This window comes from Apium graveolens, chromosome 3 (assembly GCF_009905375.1).
Source record: "Apium graveolens cultivar Ventura chromosome 3, ASM990537v1, whole genome shotgun sequence".
Taxonomy (NCBI): Eukaryota; Viridiplantae; Streptophyta; class Magnoliopsida; order Apiales; family Apiaceae; genus Apium; species Apium graveolens.
The window spans coordinates 45,225,326-45,245,375 of NC_133649.1; the positions used below are offsets into that span (position 1 = coordinate 45,225,326).

Genomic DNA, 20,050 nt, shown 5'->3' on the forward strand with positions numbered 1-20,050 from the left:
CCCCTATACTAAGGGTATATGCAAATTACCGCTTATCTGTAGCATAGGTATTATCAACTGTATCAGCAGATATATGTATCAAGAATACGAAACAGGCATGCATATATACCATATCACATGCTACAATATATCGCAAGAATTTTCTAAATAACCATTATGCATCTATCACAAGATAATGCATGTACAAATGTATACATCACAACAACAGTATAACGGATAGAAAACTTGCCTGAGCGACTGGGGGTTACAAATGGCTTGGGACGAGTCTGGTAACCTATAAACAACATATAAGTTGGAATTAAACCAAAGTCACTTATAAGTCTATACTTTAACCAATTTAGACTCTAACGCTCACTTTGCGCTTAATGATTCTCTTAAGTCGCTCGAGTACCCTCGGCTCCACCATTTTTTATAAATTAACCATTACGAGTTTTAAGGCGATTCTTTCGCGAGTGTCTTACCAACTGCCTAATACACTTTACATAAATTTTTCATACTCCAATTAGTCCTTTTAGGTCTTTAACCTATGTTTCAAAGTAAGGCGAGGGGTAATGATTCGTTCGCGAAACGCCGTTACTTAAAACGGTCGTTTCTCCTAAACCGTACATCGGAATCAAACGAACTACATATCAAAACGAAGCTCGTAACATGAACTATCTAATCATGGCAATGGTCAAAACCTAGCAGTGAGTTCACGGGTCCTAATGTTAAGAACAAAAACAGCCTAAAGTAAATCGGACATTATGACGGCTATGTTTACGCGATTACCCAAATTTAAACCACTCCAAATCATCTCACAATCAACTCACAATCAACATCCCAACCAAAACTCCATCCATACTTCATCATAAAAGCCCCAAGAACTCCACATTATCAATTTATACTATTCTTAAACATGAATTTAAACTACACTTAAGTTCATTAATCAACAATCCAAGAACTACCACTCCAAAATATTCACAAAACCAACTAATCTCTACATTCACAACAAGCAAGCCTCTCATGAATTATAACAACAAAACTAAACCTAATTACTCAAATAAAGTTAGGGTTTGGAGGGGTTATACCTTCCTTGGAGAGTGGAGAATCAAGTAATTAGCTTGGAATCACCCTTAAAGTCCTTATCCAATCTTAATCTAAACAAAACTTCAAGAACAAAAATTTTAGTTCTTGAAAAACACTATTCACCATCTTCTTCCATGATTTTTAGGAAGAGATTGTGAATGATTTAGGAGCTCAAACTTATAGGATATCCATAACTATGCATAAGGAGTCTTAGATAATTATCTTGCAATTTAACAAAGCTTGGAACTAGGATTTTGATTTTTCTTTTTTTGGAAAGGAAGAAAAGCCGAGAGCTTTGATGAAGGAGATGAAAAATTTTGTGTTTTTGGTGAAAATGAAATGTTTTGGCTTGGTTGGTTGACAATTTGATTTGTTTTATTTTGTTACCTTTTTACCATGGTAACTTTTGTGTGGTTCTAATTCAACCAACAATACACTTTGCTTGGTCATGCTTATGTCACCATGTGATGTCACTCTCCCTCCTTTGTCCTCTTCTTATTGGTTTGATGACATCATCCTCACTAATCTCTTTGATTAGCTTTTAATTATTTGGCTAATGACCGTTGATCTGTTATACGGTTCGCTTAACTTTCGTTTTCGTTTATCGTTTAAGGGATCATACCCGGGATCTTATTACTTAGATTCCCTTAACCTTTCTCAATAGATTATATTCCTTTTATGATCCTCTCTTAAAATCCTTGAATTTAAATCCTTTTTATCCTGTTACCTTATACTCAATTCTTTCGATATCTGGTGGATTTTCGGGAAAAATCAAAAGGTTCAAATTTGGATTCTGACGATCTTTACATACACTTATATATCATATAGAGTACCAATAAAATCTCAGAATATCCATAAAAGAACCCCTACATAGTGTGGCATGAAAAGTTTTCTTATTCAGCAATATCAGCAAAAACACTATTCATAATGGTTACAAAAAGTTCAAAATTTTGGGGTTATTATATTTGTTTCCTTGTCTTATTTCAGGTACTCTAGTGAGGGAGTATGCATACGCATTCGCATACTCGTAAGAGAACCCTGGATAAAGCCGAGGAAGAAGTTGTGGTAGTTCGGAAGGAAGTTTTTGAGGAAGAAAAGAAGGTAGAAGAAGAAGAAGAGAAAGTCGAAGAACCAGTTGTGGTAGCGATTGGAGATCAAGCAGAAAATCCGAAGACTTTGATGGACTATTCTCAGCCTAAGATTAATGACATTCAGTCAAGCATCATCGGACCGGCCATCAGGGCTAACACTTTTGAGATCAAGTTAAGCACAATTCAGATGATACAGAAATCAGTTCATTTTGGGGGTTCTGCTACTGAAGACCCCAACATGCACATCAGGGATTTCATCGAGATCTGCGATACTTTCAAATTCAATGATGTGACTGAAGATGCTATCAAGCTACGCATGTTCCCATTCTCTCTAAGGGACAAGGCTAAGTGCTGGTTACACTCTCTGCCAGCAGGATCTATCACCACTTGGGAGGATCTTACGCAAAATTTTCTCACTAAATTCTTCCCCATGGCGAAGACTGCTGCAATCAGGAATGCTCTTCCTCGGTTTGCTCAGCAAACAGGGGAATCTTTATGTGAGGTTTGGGATCGATATAAGGAAACGCGAAGGAAGTGCCCACACCACGGCATGCCTGATTGGATGATCATCAATTTCTTCTACAATGGATTGGGTGCTACTTCTAGACCCATGTTCGATGCAGCATCAGGAGGAGCCTTGTGAGCTAAGAGCTATGATGAAGCTTATGAACTTATTGAACTGATGGCGGCTAATGAGTACCAGAATCCTTCCCAGAGACTGACTCAAGGGAAAGTCGCAGGAATTCTGGAGTTGGACGCAGCTACTGCTATCGCTGCCAAACTTAAAGCTTTGACGATGAAGGTGGACATTTTGACTAATTATGGAGTAAATCAAATCGCAAGTGTCTGTGAGCTTTGTGCTGGTGCCCATGAGACTGATCAGTACGTAATTTCTAGTGAATCAGCTCAGTTCGTGAGCAACTTCCATCGATCACAGCAACCAGTGCCAGCCACCTATCATCCCAACAACCGCAATCATCCTAATTTCAGTTGGAGCAATGCTCAGAATGTAGTTCAACAGCCTTATCAACAGTACCCAGCTAAACAGTACAACCCCCCTGGTTATCAGCAACCACAGTATGCACCGGGATAGCAACTTCAGCTGCAACAAGCTAATGAAAAATCTGAATCAGAGGAGTTGAAGCTTATGTGCAAGAGTCAAGTTATTTCTATCAAGATCTTGGAAAATCAAATTGGGCAAATTGCCAATGCCTTGCTAAATCGTCAGCCTGGTACATTACCTAGTGACACTGAAGTGCCAGGAAAGAGGGAAGCTAAGGAGCAGGTAAAGGAAATCACTTTAAGGTCTGGAAGGATTGCGAATCCCGAATAAACTCAAGAGTTGACTGAAGAAGTTGGTGCTGAGAAAGAAGTAGTGTAGCAGGACAAAGAAGTGGAACCAAGGAAGACAGCACACTCCGCCTGAGGGCAATACAGGGGAGAAACAGATCTATCCTCCACCGCCTTTTCCCTAGCGGCTGTAGAAGAAAAAGCAGAACAAGCAATTCAAGAAGTTTCTGGAGATGTTCAAGAAACTTCATATCAACATACCTTTCGCCGAGGCTCTCGAGCAGATGCCTAGTTATTCAAAGTTTTTGAAAGGTATTCTCTCTCAGAAGGTGAAGCTAGATGATTTAGAGACAGTCGCTCTCACGAAGGAATACAGTGATGTGCTGCAACAGAAGTTGCCTCCGAAGCTTAAAGATCTAGGAAGCTTCACTATTCCATGTACTATTGGAGAAGTGTCTTTTGACAGATGCTTATGTGACTTGGGAGCTAGCATTAATCTGATGTCTTTGTCAATTTTCAAGCAGTTAGATTTACCTGATCCCAAATCGACTTATATGACCTTGTAATTGGCCGACCGTTCTATTACATATCCGCGAGGTATTGTGGAGGATGTCTTGGTCAGGGTTGATAAACTCATCTTTCCTGCTGATTTCGTAATTCTTGATTTCAAGGAGGATAAGAAGATTCCCATAATCTTGGAAAGACATTTCCTGGAAACTGGCCGAACCTTGATAGATGTGCAGAAGGGTGAGCTCACCATGCGAGTTCTGGATCAGGATGTCACTTTTAATATGTTCAACGCTATGAAATTCCCCACTGATAATGAGGAGTGCTTAAAAGTGGAGTTGGTCGACTCGGTGGTCACATCAGAATTTGATCAATTGCTAAGGTCTGATGCCTTAGAAAAAGCTTGTTGGGGAATTCAGATAGTGAAGATGACGAAGGGGAAGAACAATTGCAATATTTGAATGCTTCTCCCTGGAAAAGGAAAATTGATATGCCTTTTGAATCTCTTGGAATGGAGGAATTGAACAAAGCTCCTAAACGCCTCAAGCCTTCTATTGAGGAAGCTCCCACTCTTGAGCTTAAGCCTTTACCTGAACATTTGAGGTATGCATTTTTAGGTGATGTATCTACTCAGCCTGTTATTATTGCATCTGACCTTTCAGGTAGTGATGAGGAAAAGCTTTTGAGGATTTTTAGAGAGTTCAAGTTGGTAATCGGATGGACTATAGCATATATCAAGGGAATCAACCCTTCTTACTGTATGCATAAAATTCTGCTAGAGGAAGGTAGCAAACCTACGGTCGAGCAGCAAAGAAGACTTAATCCTATCATGAAGGAAGTAGTGAAGAAAGAAATTCTTAAGTGGCTTGATGCAGCTACCCTATATCTGACAGTTCATGGGTAAGCCCGGTTCAATGTGTGCAAAAGAAAGGTGGAATTATTGTGGTAGCAAATGAGAAGAATGATCTTATTCCTACAAGGACAGTCACGGGGTTGAGAGTTTGCCTGTATAATAGGAAGCTAAACAAAGCCACTAGGAAGGATCACTTCCCTTTGCCCTTCATTGATCAGATGCTGGACAGGTTGGTCGGTCATGAGTACTATTGTCTTCTGGATGGCTATTCGGGTTACAATCAGATTTGTATCGCTCCAGAAATCAGGAGAAAACTACCTTCACTTGTCCATTTGGTACTTTCGCCTTCAGACAAGTTTTTTTTGGTCTGTGTGGTGCGCCAACCACATTTCAGAGATGTATGATGGCCATCTTTTCTGACATGATTGGCAAAAAATGTGGAGGTGTTCATGTACGACTTCTTAGTCTTTGGCGATTTTTTTGATGAATGCTAGCAAAATCAGGGACATGTTCTCAAAAAGTGTGTTGAGACCAATCTGGTTCTCAATTGGGAAAAATGTCACTTTATGGTGCGACAGGGCATCATTCTCGGGCACAAAGTTTCTAGTAAGGGTCTTGAGGTGGATAAGGCCAAGGTGGGAGTCATTGAAAATCTTCCTCCACCCATTTCTGTAAAGGGAATTCACAGTTTTCTTGGTCATGCGGGTTTCTACAGGCGTTTCATCAAAGACTTCTCGAAAATTTCAAAGCCTTTGTGCAGTCTTTTAGAGAAAGATGTTCCTTTCAAGTTTGATGACGAGTGCCTTGCAGCTTTTGAGACATTGAAGAAGAGTTTAATCACAGCACCGATCATAATTGCACCTGATTGGAATGAGCCTTTTGAGATGAAGTGCGATGCAAGCGATTACGCAGTTGGAGCAGTTCTCGGGCAGAGGAAGAACAACATATTTATGTGGTCTACTATGCTAGTAAGACCCTAAATGGTGCCCAACTGAATTATACTACTACGTAGAAAGAGCTTTTGGCTATTGTCTATGGTTTTGAGAAATTTCGATCTTATCTACTTGGGACTAAGGTGACAGTTTTCACTGATCATGCCGCAATTCGATATCTCATCTCAAAAAAGGACTCGAAGCCTAGATTGATTAGATGGGTTCTTTTGCTCCAAGAATTTGAACTAGAGATCAAGGACAGAAAAGGAACTGAAAATCAAGTCGCTGATCATCTCTCACGTTTAGAAAATCATAATGCTACTTCATTGGATAAGATATTGATAAATGAGTCTTTTCCCGACGAGCAACTATTTGGAGTGCAAGAAGAAGAACCGTGGTTTGCAGACATTCTGAACTACATTGTGAGTAATATCTGTTAGTGTAGGTGCCCTAGAGGCAATACATTATTCTTTTAAATCTTTATGTCAGTTGATCATTCAATAAATGTATTTATTATGACCTTAAAAACTACGATATTTTGTTAGCATAATAAATGTCCTTAGAATCATGATACACATTGTATAGTTTAAGTACATGACTTGAACTTGAGATTATATAATATATCATATTCTTAAAGGTCCCTAGTCGAGTATTATTATTATATAGGACAATAATAATACATAGATAGACTAGTATGTTGTTTGACAAGATAACTACATCTCATTGGTTATAAGTATGGGGATACTATAGTTAATACATAGGTACATGTGAGAGTACATGGTACTGGACAGACCCACAGTGAGATTCTTCATGTTTAATAAAGTCATAAGAAAGACTCACAGTGATAATGGTGTAACGATCCTTTGACTTGAAATCATTATATTTCTATACGAGGACTAATATACTTTGACTACATTAAAAGTTACTTTTGATCGGGTGATGATAAAAGTGGACATCGGGTATAGCATGAGTCGTATGAGAAATATAAATGATAGATAAAGGATTTAACCCTCCTATAATTAGGAGAGATATTATTGGCCTCTTGATTGAGTGAGACTATAAAAGTATGGTCATGCTCAAATAATGATTTGTCTTGATAGTCTACTCATGGATCAAGTAAACCCGGATTAAATGTTGAAGAGGATGACTAAATACATGCCTCGAGTTTAATCTATAATATGTATGGTTAAAGGGATTATATTACACGAAAAACATTAATCATGAAAGGTTTTATTTAATTATGATTTAATTATTGTTTAATTGGGTAACAATGATGTATTACTAGATACCGCTCATTGTTTATAATTTTATTAGAGAATAAAATTATTGCCAATTAAATAATAGCCTATAGGGTCGCACAAATAGAGCACTTAATGGAATAATTAATTTAAATTATGAGTTTAAATTAATTAATGATTATTCGAATTTTATTATAATTAAGTAAGACTTAATTGAGATAATATAAATTTGAATTAAAAGGAATGTTTTTGCCCATAATAATTAAGTATGACTTAATTATTAATTAAATAATAGAAATTTGTTTTTATTATTTAATCCAATACCTACTAGGGTTGGGCTTTGCTGTTATGGGCCTTTTTAATCAGCCATTATAAATAGATAATGATAGGACTAAAGAGGGGGTACGTTTTTTGAGAAAACCCTAGCAGCAAAGAGAGGCAGAGGCAATTCGGATCGTCAAGAAGGAGGCTAGTACCTCCATTCCGTAGTCAAGTTCGTGAGACGTTCTTGGAGGTGCTCGTGTGGATACCATAGAGGTGTTTCTCCGAGAGGTAGACACAAAGCGTGATAGCTAGGATCTCCGTTGAGTTCGTGAAAGTTAAGCTCTTGAAAGGTATGATTCGTTATCTCCATAATCTTCCCATAATTATACATGGATCCTGTTTTTGGGTTTTGAAATTTATTTTTGTTTTATTTACGTTTATCCGCTGCGTTTTATGCCTCGGAACCCAACAATGGCATCAGAGCTACGTGTATAAGGGGCTGATTTGGTTACGTGTTTACTGTATTTTTACAAGTATGCATCTGTGATGAGTCTGCCATGAGTCTGCCATGATAACAGTTATGTTATATGAGTCTACCATGATAACAGTTATGTTATATGAATGATATGATGAATCTGTTAATGATCTATATGATGATACTAGTATGTTTAAGATCTGCCATAACTCATATGTATGCGATCTCTTAAAATAGTATTCTGATACATGTTTTGCTAGTATTCTGATACTTGATTTTGCAAAAATTTCCACCATCGGTCGATCCGCGTGTTTAGGGTTTCATGTTTAATTTGTGCTAATGACATATGCTTTACTTATTTATTATTCTTGATTGGATCATGATAAGTGATAAATAGTATGTCATCGTTATATGATATATCATGTTCTTTAATGGTTACTTGAGCATGGTGCATAGTTATGGCCTTAAGACCTTAATTGTAATGGTTTATTCTTTTGGTTTGTAACAAATACGACTTGCATGTCATTTTCTATTTGTAGTTGTTTTATCTCGAATGTAACTCGAGTTCTTTTATAAGTTCATTAGTATAATTCTTAATGTAACATCCAAGAAGGACAAGGGAACAATGAGGCATCCTATGGAGGCCAAGGAGACAATGGAAGCAATAGAGAAGACATATGTAATAGTTATTTTTACACCATAGATTGACCTTGATCTTTTCATTAGCCTGAAAAGATCACATAGGATTGGGCCATAACTATTGCACGTTTACTTTATGCACTTTTCATATGATGTATAAATAGTATGTGTAGAGTAGAAAATGCATGTTTTAATTTGATTAATGATGCATGTATATATTAGATACATCACTCATGCCATGCCTTTAAACAAGATAAAATCTGTAACGACTCAAGATTTAAAATTAACAAACGATCATGAGATTCTCGTGTTTATGAAACACGGAATAAAATATGAATTTTCTTTATTTCTGACATGGGGCGATTTTGTCAACAACGGGTTCATAGAACTTGTAAGGCTGTGGGTTTTAAGCGAGACCGATGTGACTCCTCCACTACCTGGAAATCAAACCATTGACGAGTATTGATTTGAAGTATTTTATTCAAGGAAAAATTGGGAATCTCTTTATGATGGGATCATGATCGTTCTAAATTAAAAATCCCTAAGTAAAAATATTAAGTTTTAATCAGATGCTTTCCAATGAATGAACACTTATTGAATCCTAGATCGATAAGCGGAAGGGCTGTCAGTGGCAGGGGACTCCTATCTATCGTGGTGAAATGCGACGAATATAAACGGTTATATTCGGACGTGATATCATTGGGTCTAACTTAACTGAGTCATCATAATAAGGTGAATATAAATGGTTATATTCAACTATTATGAACTTAGAAGCATAGAGTTTGGTTAAAAATCTATTAGATAGATAAGATCAATTGTTGTTCACCAAATTATCCAAGAATTATATATGATATAATTGACAACTGTTGTCTACCTAAATAATCATGTTTTAAGGATACCAGTGGTTGACTTAAGACATGACGAAATATGGATCTTGGCTCACTAGAAAGATTTATGGGATATACTTTCCGAATTAATAGTTAGGGCTATTAATTTGATAAAAAATAGTAGGAGATATATTATGAATATATCATAATCATATGAACATAAAATTTTAACTCAGACAAACTAATATTTATTTTGCACTTTTATTATTGTAGATACTGAGTAATGGCAAACAACACAAACACACTATCCGTACGTTCAGTCCTTGAGAAGGACAAGCTGACAGGAGGAAACAACTTCCTAGACTGGCAGAGGAATTTGAGGATTGTCCTCAGGCAGGAGCGCAAGCTTCATGTCATTGATATTCCTCCTCCAGGCCCCCTTCTTAAGGGTGCTACTGCTGATGGACGAGCAGCATGCACAAGGGATGAGAATGATGCAAATGATGTTGCATGTCTTATGTTGGCAACTATGAGTGCTGAGCTTCAAAGACAGCATGTGCATATGGATGCATATACTATCAATGAGCACTTGCAAAGCATGTTTGCAAGCCAAACTCATCAAAAAAGGTTCAACACGAGTAAGTCACTTTTTAATTGCAAACAAGGGGCAAGTGAACCAGTTGGCCCACATGTTCTGAAGATGATTGGTTACATTGAGTACCTTGAAACTTTGGGTTTCCCGATTGGTCCGGAAACTGGTATTGACCTAATCATGAATTCTTTGAACAACAAATTCACTCAATTTGTTGTGAACTACAATATGAATGAATTTGACAAAACACCTACCGAATTGTTGCATATGTTGAGAACATATGAGACCAACATGAAGACAGTTGAACCTGCTCCCATACTGATGGTAAATAAAGGTAAGGCCAAAGGGAAGGGCAAGTGGAAGGGTAAGAAGAAGATTGGATCTGATTCTACACCCAAGCCAAAGTCAGGTCCCAAACACGCTTTAAAGCCTAAAGGTGGTGTGACCAAGGGTGAATGTCACTATTGTAAGAAAGATGGTCACTGGAAGAGAAACTGTCCAATTTACTTGGAGGATCTGAAAAAAAGAAAGCAGTTCAGATTTCTGGATCAGGTTTTATGTTATAGAAGTCAATTTGTCTATTTCTACATCTTAGGTATTTGATACTGGATGTGCTTCTCACATTTGTATAAATGTGCAGGGCCTGCAGAGAAGTAGAACTTTGGCTAAGGGAGAAGTGGACCTAAGAGTAGGAAATGGAGCAAAAGTTGCTGCTTTAGCTGTAGGGACTTATTATTTATCTATGCCCTATGGGCTTATTTTAGAACTAGAAGACTGTTTTTACGTGCCTGCGATTCGCAGAAACATTATTCATGTTTCTTGTTTGGACAAGAAAGGTTTTTCGTTTACAATAAAGAACAACAGTTGCTCTTTTGCTTTGAATGATTTGTCCTATGGTGTTGCACGTTTATTTAATGGTTTATATGTTCTTGATTTAGATAATCCTGTCTGTAATATACAAAACAAATGACTTAAAATGAATGACTCAAATCAAACATACCTCTGGCATTGTCGTCTAGGCCACATAAATGAGAAACGCACATCCAAATTACATAAGGATGGATACTTGGATAAGTTTGATTTTGAATCATATCAAGAATGCGAATCTTGTTTGCTTGGTAAGAGGACTAAAGCCCCTTTCACTGGTAAGGGTCAAAGGGCCACTAAACGTCTGGAGCTAATACATAGTGATGTATGTGGCCCAATGCGTGTAATGGCTAGAGGAGGGTACTACTACTTCATAACATTTACTGATGATTTCAGTAGATATGGATATGTATATCTTATGAAGAACAAATCCGATTCTTTTGAAAAATTTAAAGAATACAAGGTTGAAGTAGAGAAGCAAATTGGCGGAGATGCAAGTATTAAGATCTTACGATCCGATCGTGGGGGTGAATACTTAAGCACCGAATTTAGAGAGTATTTAAAAGAGTGTGGTATTGTATCACAACTCACTCCGCCAGGAAAACCTCAATGGAATGGAGTTTCAGAGAGGAGAAATCGCACCTTGTTGGATATGGTGCGATCGATGATGAGTCATGCAGATCTTCCAATTAGTTTCTGGGGTTACGCTCTAGAAACAACGGCTTTCACACTTAACCGTGTTCCTACTAAGAAGGTTTAAAAGACTCCATATGAGATATGGAAGGAGAAATGGTCAGGCATGAACTTTATGAAAGTTTGGGGATGTAAGGCGTTTATGAAACGTCAAGAATCTGACAAGCTTGGACCTAAATCCGAAGAGTGCATTTTTGTAGGATACCCTAATGAAATAAAGGCATATTATTTTTATAGTCCTTCTGAGCAAAAAGTGTTTATTGCTCGAGATGTTGTCTTCATGGAAAGAGATTTTGTTTCCAAAAGAAACAGTGGGAGAACTATAGATCTCGATGAAGATCGAGAACCGCAAAGTAGCATTGAACCTGAAGTGGAACAAGAGCAGAATAATGATAATACTCAACAAACACAGGTTGTTCATAGATCTGGTAGATTTCGCCAAGAGCCAGAGAGATATGGATTTCTCATGACTCAGTGTGGTGATTTGATGCTCATAGATGAAGATGAGCCTCTCACATACCAAGATGATATGAACAGTCCAGACTCTAAGAGATGGCTTGAAGCCATGAAATCCGAGATAGATTCCATGTATGAAAACCAAGTATGGACTTTGGTTGATCCACCTGAAGGGGTAAAACCCATAAGGTGCAAATGGGTTTTTAAGAAGAAAAAGGGCATGGATGGAAATGTTCAGACCTATAAAGCTAGGCTGGTTGCAAAAGGTTTCAAACAAATTCATGGTATTGACTATGATGAAACTTTCTCACCAGTGGCTATGGTCAAGTCTATAAGGATTTTACTTGCCATTGCAGCATTCCATGATTATGAAATCTGGCAAATGGATGTCAAAATAGCCTTCCTTAATGGAAGCCTTGAAGAGGATGTGTACATGACACAACCTGAGAGTTTTGTCGATCCAAGGAATACTGGAAAGGTATGTAAATTGCGTCGATCCATTTATGGATTCAAGCAATCCTCTAGGAGATGGAATATCAGTTATGATGAAATAGTCACAGAGTATGGCTTTGTTCAAAACGAAGATGAACCGTGTGTTTACAAGAAGGTTAGTGGGAGCTATGTGGAATTCATAGTACTATATGTTGATGATGTCACGCCCCCAACTTAAACAGCAAATTAAATATAACTAGTACAACATTTTAAAAGAAGAATACACAACCAACTCCAAGATCTTACAGTTTAGGGTTTGGAACAGCCCAACACTACCAACTATTACATCTGATTAAAAGTATCGAGTCCTCACACGAACTATTATTACTTATTCTACCTGAGCTCGAACATAAGCATCAGCATCACAGGTCTTACGAGCAGTCTGCTTGAATCTAACCATAGCTGCTAGCTGTAATATCAGGGTAAAGCAAGGAGTGAGCCAAATGCTCAACAAGTGCTCACAGTACGACACAAAACATAAATCAAGATATACATTAAAGAATGACAATGGAAAGACATAACCAATGGTAACGAGAGATAAAACTGTGTGAGATGGCATCATTTTGCTTGTATCAAAACAATTTTAAAATCATGTCTTAATCAAAATCATTTTATGATGCTAAGGATTACAGCCGGTGATCAGCCACGAAGTAATCCCGAACCTCGCTGGGTTCTAAAACATTAACGGGAATCCCTAGGCAACTTTTAAGCCTAATATAAGTGTGGAAAGGACTCGCGTCTCAGTCCAGATCCACTATTCAAGGAAAACATTTATCCCCCTTTGGGACTGAAAACCCATATTTTATTTATTTCAAAAACTGATGCCGAATTATAACAAAATCTTTTTTAACAGTAAACATTTTTATTAAGGGATTATAGATCAACTCGAAACACGGGAAATATGGTACTAAATCTCAGGGCCATGATTTACAAAATTTTACTCTATTAGGGTAACCAAAAGGTTTTCATATGTCAGAACTTGGACAGGAAAATTTAGTGAGACTAATGGATAATATAAAGGGGTAATGCCGAACTGGGCTTAAAGCAATGGTTTCTCGTCAAGGTACAGGTGTTGGGTCATCAAGAAGATAAGCTTCATGAATACTATGGGTGTTAAGGTATGAAGAAATGATTCTTTAGCTCAGGATATATCAGAGTTGTCAAGCTTTAGGATAAGAAAGAGGGGTATCAATCAATGAGGGATCACTTTGATAAGTTTCTGACTTTCAGGGTTCAAGGTAAGGTTCTATAGGGATTCAAGTATCAGGATGAGATATCAATACTTAGGAATCATCAGCATGTTAATCAAGAGGATCAATCAAGTAATATATCAACTCTTTATTTTATCATGGCATTTAACTATCATGAAAAGGCTTTTGAACTACTTGCAATACATACTCGAGGGTTCATGGCATTTCTATATAATTCAAAGATAAACGAAAGATACGCTTGATTTAAAACATATCAAATGACTCAGGATAATTGCATCAATATATATATGAACTGTTTATAATAAATACGAAGGTCAAGTTGAATCACTTGCCTTGAGAAAGGCTGGTCTGGTCTGACTGGTAGGAGCAACTGGAGCTTCACTCGACCTTTATGGCAAGTTTTCCCTCGTCTCGAGATCCTACATAATAATAATAATCCTCATTATAATATATTCTTACCATCTTAACCTATTTACAACTTAAAATTAAACACGAATGGCACTTAGGCCTATACGCACTTAATTTTATATTCACTTTTAAATTACAAAAGTACACACATAGCCACATATTCACATATCATATATTAACACCAAATAACACCATATATACCATAATGCAACACTAGGCTTGGATGATCTCGACTCACATCTTAAGTCACTTGGTCGCTAAACTAGACAAGGTCTTCTAATTTTGGCTTCCTAACTCGATGTGCCTTTCCTAAATTATCCAAAACCTATTGACCCTCACTTGTGCCTTTAGCTCTACTGACCTTATACCATCTTACAACTATGGTGGTCGACCTAATACTCACTTCTAAGTGTTCTAAAACTATGTGATAAGTGAAAGCGCTCACTGGTACAAATTTCAGAATGACAACTATAGTTTCTTGAGTGCATTAGGCACTCTTAAACTACAAGTTTTCCTTCAAAACTTTTACACAAGACTCTCCTGACCTAAGGGCATCTCACAAACTTGATGTGGCTCAAGGGCCTGGCTTGGGCCTTCTTGGGCCTAAGCTAAAAGTCCAAGGTTCCCCTGTTTTTCTGGGCAGAAAACGCCCTGACTTGAATTAACTTGTGACACATGGTTCTAACTCATATCCTACGAACTATGGTTGGAAAAACTTCTCTGACACTCCCTCTAACTAAGACCCAATAGGACCTAATGAGGGCCTACCCATGACATGGTCAAATCTTCCTATTTTTAAGTTGCAACAAAACTGTCCCCTGCTGGACAGATTTTGTTATTCTACTTGTGCACCTAACCAAAAGACATGCAAACCTCCAACCAACTCCTAAAAACTTTTATATACTCCCAATACTAACTTCTGGTGTCTTGGGCCTCAAAGTGCACATCAATGACATGGTCAAAACTCACTCTAAACCTCAGGGTACTAAACTGATTTTCTGCAGAAACTATAACTCTCATTTCTCCAAGGTTTTGACTTGACAAACTCAACTACCAACATCCCAATACTTAAACCAAGACTTATACATGGTAATCTACTGAACTAACTCCCTTATTCTCAAAATAACCTTGGGTGAGATCATCCTTACCTAAGGTACAATTATGGCAAAACAAAAGAGATCACATTTCTCAACTCACCAATCATTAAGTTTTTAAACCACAAGATATGCATTTTATAAAAGATAACCACGAATTATTACCATGCAACAAGAAGCATAAATCAATATTAACACATTATTCCTACTAAAATTAAGGCTCACTAACAAAATCTTTCCAAATGATCAAAATCTTACAATATTCTAAGAGAAATCCACATGCATGCATGTCCTCGGGTTTTGCAAACCAAAACAACACATTTTTTACATATATTCTACCATAAAATTGACATGCAAGCCTAGCATGAGCTATACCTAGATGATCACTTAGCATGCAAGGAGTTTTATCAAATTTTCACCACAAAATTCAAGTCATTATCACATAAACATGCAAAATTTGAGCAAAACAACAAGAATGATCTCAAGGACCATTCATTCGGCTCCCATATGGGCATGGCCGAATGAAATGGATGGGAAGGGCCATTTAATCATCAAGAGTTTCCTTCTCAAGACTTGGCACTTATCCATTTCTTGTAGTCCTCTCAAAAATAACCCTAAACTCACAAGAATCAAGGTTGTATTTTGAGTTTCACTAAAACCTTTACATGCAACCTTTAAACTTAAACTTTCTACTCAAAACTCTTTGAAATATGAGTGATCATGGTATGGGAAGTAACATTTACTTGTGTAAAGAGTAGAAGCTTGGTTGAGGAATGAAGAAAAAAAATGGGGAGGGGGGTTTCGGCTAAAAGCCGAGAGTGAGAGAGGGAGGAGGGAGGGAGGAGAAAGTGTGGTGGTGAGTGAAGTGAAATGATCATGTCTTTGCTTGTTTTATGGTTTTTGTATTGGAAAAAGTGAGTGGAATTAGGAATTGACATGATTAGCCTTCCACTTGAACTTGGTTCAATTTGCATGCAAGGGCAAAGAAGGAAATTGGCTAGAAAAATAAGAGTTAGTGGGGTTGGAATTGTCCTCTTTGTCCTTGAAAAGAATGAGAGGGTGGTTTGCATGCAAGGGCTTTCTTGTAATTTACTAAATATGACAACTAAAATTTATAATGATTTATTTTTATAAAATAAAATACAAGTTCAAAAATTATAAAATTTATACCATAAAATAACTTGGATTTTTAGAGACTTTATAAAATCATTTTCAAAATTTGTGAACAAAATACCTTTTAAAAGAAAAAATTTCCAAGACTTAGAATATTCCTTATAAATTAAAAATAAAGAAATTAAATAACTCTTGCTTTGAAAAATCATATACTACATAAAGAAAATTTATAATTCAGAAATTTGCACTCACACAAACGTATAATCATTGAATATATTTTCATTCGGCTTTAATATTATACCAAATCCATAAATAATATTACACGAAGATACTGGTCGTAACATCCTCTCCCCCTTAAGGGATTCTGTCCCCAGAATCTAAGAGAACAGATGAGGATACCGGGAATGCATATCAGACTCTAACTCCCAAGTCGATTCTTCGACCTTAGGGTTCCTCCAAAGCACTTTCACTATCTTTACCGACTTATTCCTAAGACTCTTTACTTGCCAGTCGAGTATTTTAACCGGTTGCTCCACAAATGACAGGTCTGCCTGAATTTCTACAGGTTCATATTCTATCATATGGCTAGCGTCAGGATTGTACTTCTTAAGCAACGACACATGGAACACATTATGCACATGCTGATACTGAGGTGGTAAGGCCAACTCGTAGGCCACCTTTCCTACTTGACTCAAAATCTCAAAAGGACCTATGTATCTAGGTGTTAACTTCCCTTTCTTGCCAAATCTCATCAGCCCTTTTCTAGGTGACACCTTCAGCAACACAGCTTCGCCAATTTGGAATTGAACATCCTTACGCGCTGGATCCGCATACTTCCTCTGTCTATCTTGAGCAGCAAGCAACCTTTTCTGAATTAACTTGACTGTGTCATGCAACTGTTGTACCAATTCCGAGACGAGAATTCTTTCTTCCCCTACTTCATCCCAATTTGTTGGTGATCTACATTTTCGCCCGTACAAATCTTCGTATGGTGGCATGCCGATACTGGAATGATAGCTGTTGTTATAAGAGAATTCAATCAACGGCAAGTGGTCGTCCCAACTTCCTGCAAAATCGATTACACAACTGCGCAACATATCTTCAATTGTTTGAATTGTCCTTTCACTCTGGCCATCAGTCTACGGGTGATATGCCGTGCTTATATTCAACTTCGTGCCAAGATATTCCTGAAATTGCTTTCAGAATCTCGAGTTAAAGCGGGGATCTCTGTCTGAAACTATTGATATGGGTACTCCATGCCTTAGTACGATTTCGCGCACATACAGATGAACCAACTTGTCCAGTAACGACTTCTCATTTATTGGAAGGAAATGCGCCGACTTTGTAAGACGATCAATTATAACCCATATTGCGTCATTTCCGGATTTCGTTCGCGGTAGTCCTACTATAAAGTCCATAGCGATATTTTCCCATTTCCATTCTGGAATCTTCAAGGGCTGAATTAATCCGCTTGGTCGTTGATGTTCTGCCTTCACTTTCTGACAAGTATAGCATTTCGCAACCCATTTTGCCACGTCTCGCTTCATATTTGGCCACCAAAAGTTCTTCTTTAAGTCTCGATACATCTTGGTGCTTCCCGGGTGGATTGAATATTTCGAATTGTGGGCTTCATGGAGGATCTCATTCTTTAATTCAAGTACATGAGGAATCCATATTCTGGATGAAAACCTTAGTATCCCTTGCTCATCCCTTTGAGTATTAATCTCCTCTCCAGATAACTGATTCTTCTCTTTCTCCATTACTTCTTCTTGACACTTCTTTATCTTTTCCACTAGTGTTGGCAGAAAGGTCATTGCACGACAAACTTCCTCGACTTTTCCATAAGCACAAAGTTCCAATTCCAATCTTTCGATTTCTTCAGATAACTCTTTTGATGTTATCATCATATTCAGTCTCTCCTTCCTACTCAGAGCATCGGCCACTACATTCGCCTTTCCAGGATGGTAATTTATCGAATAGTCATAGTCCTTGATCAATTCCATCCATCTCCTCTGCCTCATATTGAGCTCTTTCTGAGTAAAAATGTACTTTAAACTCTTGTGATCCGTGTAGATTTCACACTTCTCTCCGTAGAGGTAATGTCTCCAAATCTTAAGTGCGAACACTATGGTGGCTAGTTCCAAGTCATGCGTCGGGTACTTTAACTCATGCGGTTTCAACTGTCTTGACGCATATGCGATCACTTTACTGTGTTGCATCAACACACAACCCAAACCCTTATATGAAGCGTCCTGAATATTACAAAGTTCCCTTGATCATCTGGAAGTACCAACACCGGAGCTGTTACCAACTTCTGCTTTAACTCTTGAAAGCTATCTTCACATTCTGCACTCCATTCAAACTTTTGATTCTTTCTGGTTAACTTGGTCAATGGCGTGGCGATCTTCGAGAAATCCTTGACGAATCTTCTATAGTATCCGGCCAATCCTAGAAAACTTCGCACTTCCGTAGGAGTCTTTGGCCTCTCCCAACTCATAACTGCCTCAATCTTTGCCGGATCCACTTTAACTCCCTCATTTCCAATAACATGTCCCAAAAATTGAACTTCCTTTAACCAAAACTCACATTTGGTAAACTTGGCATACAACTTCTCTTGTCGGAGTATCTTCAATGCTATCCAGAGGTGCTGCTTATGTTCTTCTTCCGACTTAGAATAAATAAGGATGTCATCAATAAATACCATGACAAATTTGTCCAAATAATTCTTAAATACCCGATTCATCAGATCCATAAATACGGTCGGAGCGTTGGTCAGTCCAAACGGCATTACTAGGAATTCATAATGCCCATATCTGGTCCTGAATGCGGTCTTGGGAACATCTTCTTCTTTGATCTTTAATTGATGGTATCCCGGTCTCAAGTCAATCTTTGAAAAGCATTTTGCTAACTTCAACTGATCAAAAAGGTCATCTATGATTGGTAGCGGGTAGCGGTTCTTGATCGTTACCTTATTCAACTCCCGATAATCTATGCATAGACGCATACTCCCATCTTTCTTCTTTACAAACAGAACAGGTGCTCCCCATGGCGATGCACTTGGTCGTATCACTCCCTTATCCAACAATTCTTGTAGCTGGCTCGCCAACTCTTTCATTTCTGCTGGTGCCATCCTATATGGGGCCTTTGAAACTGGTTCCGTTCCTGGAGCAAGGTTGATCTCGAACTCGATTTGTCGATCTGGTGGTAAGCCTGGTAGTTCGTCGAGAAACACATCCGGGAACTCGTTAACTACAGGGATATCTTCCATGCTGGGGCTGCCTTTTTCCGAATCCACTACATAAGCTAGGAACGACTCACAACCTTTTCTAAGTAGCTTCTTAGCCTGAACAATTGTAAGAAATAGTTGCTCTTGCCTCTTCCCCTTAAATACTACCTTCTCTCCACTCTTCGTCTTTAAATACACTCTCTTGGTCTTACAATTAATCTGAGCGTTATTCTCTCCTAACCAATCCATTCCTAAAATTATGTCAAACTCTCCCAACTTGAAGAGTATCAAGTCGGCTGAAAACTTATACCCCGAAATATCAATCTCACACTTTGGACAAAATTGATTCACAGGAATCTTCTCTTGGTTCGCAATTACCACATTTACTACCTCACTCATAATCATTTTCTCACATTGAAGCTTATCAACAAAAGATTTTGATATGAAAGATCTTGTTGCTCCCGAATCAATCAATACTTTAGCTTTGACATTATTGAGTAAAAGTGTACCTGCTATCACCTCTGAATTCTGTACAACATCCTTCATCTTCAAATCAAATGTCTTTGCTGTTGCTTACAGGGTTGGTGTAGGTGGTGGAGGTAATGCCAATACCTCAGCTGGCATGCTTGCACTGCTACTTGCCACATTCATCAGATTTGACTGGTCCGGTTGCCTTGCACTCTCTAGCTATGTGTCCAGTCTTCCCACACTTGTAAC

The 20,050-nt window shown here is 37.9% G+C and overlaps 1 non-coding gene across 1 annotated transcript; it reads right to left on the reverse strand.

Moving 5' to 3' along the window:
- Positions 1 to 2,601: 2,601 nt before the first annotated feature.
- LOC141715383 (small nucleolar RNA R71) lies at positions 2,602 to 2,708 on the reverse strand. Its single transcript, XR_012572148.1, has one exon. It is a non-coding gene; the product is annotated as a small nucleolar RNA R71 (small nucleolar RNA).
- Between the last annotated feature and the right edge of the window lie 17,342 nt (positions 2,709 to 20,050).